Source organism: Penaeus chinensis, chromosome 15 (genome assembly GCF_019202785.1).
Source record: "Penaeus chinensis breed Huanghai No. 1 chromosome 15, ASM1920278v2, whole genome shotgun sequence".
NCBI classification, from domain to species: Eukaryota; Metazoa; Arthropoda; class Malacostraca; order Decapoda; family Penaeidae; genus Penaeus; species Penaeus chinensis.
The window spans coordinates 8,203,022-8,205,521 of NC_061833.1; the positions used below are offsets into that span (position 1 = coordinate 8,203,022).

Here is a 2,500-nt window from a genome sequence, read left to right on the forward strand (position 1 = left end):
AGTGATAGTAAGGTGAACGAATGTCCACTTCAGACTCAACATGGAGTAAGAAGTCAGGATTTTATTTTAAAAGTGTGATTCTAGCCACGCAATAACTTTAGCTATAAATTATAATGATATAATAAAATAAGATGAAATCATAAAAAAAAAAAAGAGAGAATTGAATAAACAGACACATAAAAATAAATGGATGTTGTGATGTACACATAAACAGGAACATTGCACAAAATAGCCTCCTGGTGCTAGCAACGACTTCATTTTCGAGACATGAGCGTGATGATCCGTCTGCTAGTCGTTGTGCTGGGCAATTTTGCATTTTATTGGGTAAGGTCCAGATGTCGAAAGTAGGAGACGCGCGTTTGCGAATTTGTCCTTTCGCGCTTGATTTCGCTGGCACCAATCGCTCTTTTCCTCTTGAGAGAGAGAGAGGGAGAGGGAGAGAGAGGGAGAGGGAGAGGGAGAGGGAGAGGGAGAGGGAGAGGGAAAGGGAGAGGGAGAGGGAGAGGGAGAGGGAGAGGGAGAGGGAGAGGGAGAGGGAGAGGGAGAGAGGGAGAGGGAGAGAGAGAGGTAATGAAAGGGAAGAGGGGGGTTAAGGTGAATAATCAAGTAATATTACCCTTTTATTGCTTTTACTTTTATCTTGGGAGCACTAGTGTTTTCCTTAACTCTTTCTCTCCCTCTTCTCCTTTTTCTCCTTCTTCTTCTCCCTCTCTCTCTCTCTCTCTCTCTCTCTCTCTCTCTCTCTCTCTCTCTCTCTCTCTCTCTCTCTATATATATATATATATATATATATATATATATATATATATTTCTCCCTCTCCCTCTCCCTCTCCCTCTCTCTCTCCCTCTCCCTCTCCCTCTCCCTCTCCCTCTCCCTCTCCCTCTCCCTCTCCCTCTCCCTCTCCCTCTCCCTCTCCCTCTCCCTCTCCCTCTCCCTCTCCCTCTTCCTCTCTCTCTCCCTCTCCCTCTCGCTCTCACTCTCACTCTCCCTCTCCCTCTTCCTCTTTCTCTCCTGCTTTTGAATAATGACCCTTATATTCCCGAGTCACACGGCTAGATTCGCTTGCGATTTGGAGCTGGGATGCGTACCAGGTGATCGCTCAGACGTTGATCCGTTTTCTTTGAGAGAGTGATTGTGTGGGTCACAGTGAACAGCATTCCATTTTTTTTTTATTTCCCGTAGATTACCGCTATTTTTTTCCCCCTTTGATAATGAAACTGAGGGATATTTACGTTGCATGCTAAGAGACAAAAAAAAAAAAAAAAAAAAAAAAAAACGTATTGGCGATTATACCTCTCCTTTTGACAGCTTCCTCTTAATCTCCTTCCTTGTTTTTAAACGAGACAGCGGGAGTTTAAGAGCAGCGCATTTTTGCATCGACCATTCTCTTAAGACCTGATTGTAATACAAATACAGAAAGTAAACAGCAACATAAAGAATTTGCGGTAAAAAAAAAAAAAAACGCGGCGTGCAAACACAGGTCTGCGACGCACATGTGGCACTCCATGTTTTTGTAGCGAGATTGAACCCGTAGCTGTCTTGAGCCGTCAGCGTTTGGCCTCTGCGCTTATTTGCTTGTTCATAGAGGCTCGCCGATGGCCCAGGATGATGCATATGCAAGAATGAAGTTGACTCTGCACTAACCTGTATTTCCTTCGCTTTAACTACCGTCGTCTCAATATTGTAAAGGTGGGTAAGCGTCGGAGGACAAACTTTGTGCTTTAATAAGTGAGGTGTCCGTAAGGGTCTAAGCCGGGGGGTGACGGACACACGCCGATATGGCACTTCCTGTAGGGTGACACAATGACCATATTAGCTCCCGTCGCCTCTAAAGGGATGCGCCCTTCTGTACCCTCTCTCGCTCGGGAGACTTTCGCTTTGGTGGTCTTCAGCTCGGGATCCTTATCTTCGCTCCTACGCTTGGACGCCATAAGAACGGATTTCGCGCGACACGATACGATTCAATCTCCCACTCTTGCTTTCTCTCTCTCTCTCTCTCTCTCTCTCTCTCTCTCTCTCTCTCTCTCTCTCTCTCTCTCTCTCTCTCTCTCTCTCTCTCTCTCTCTCTCTCACACTCTCTCTCTCGCTCTCCTCTCTCTCCCTCTCCTCTCTCTTTCTCTCCCCTCTTTCTCTCTCCTCTCTCTCTCTCTCTCCCCCCTCCCCCTCTCTCTCCCTCCCCCCCTCTCTCTCTGTTTTCTTTTTATCCGTCCCCCTCCCCCACCCTCCCCACGCCCCCTCCCCATTGGTAGGGCCCGCTGAAGCATTGTTGTTTCTGAGAGGACGCCTCGCGGAATGAAAACAACTCATTTATTTTGACGTGGAAGAGAGCATGTGAGAGGCCACTCGGACTTAAGGGCGGGGAGGGGGGGGGGGGGGGAAGAGCGAGGAGGACGAGGAGACACAGCAGGTAGTGGTCGAATGAAGAAAAGAAATGAGAGAATATGTATATACCTATGTGTGTATATATATATTTATATATATACACACATAGGCATACGT

General features: G+C 46.8%; 1 protein-coding gene across 1 annotated transcript in view; it reads left to right on the forward strand.

Annotated features, from left to right (window-relative positions):
- LOC125032826 (LIM/homeobox protein Lhx9-like) overlaps window positions 1-2,500 on the forward strand; it is an 80,903-nt gene that overhangs the window by 75,843 nt on the left and 2,560 nt on the right. The window lies entirely within an intron of this gene.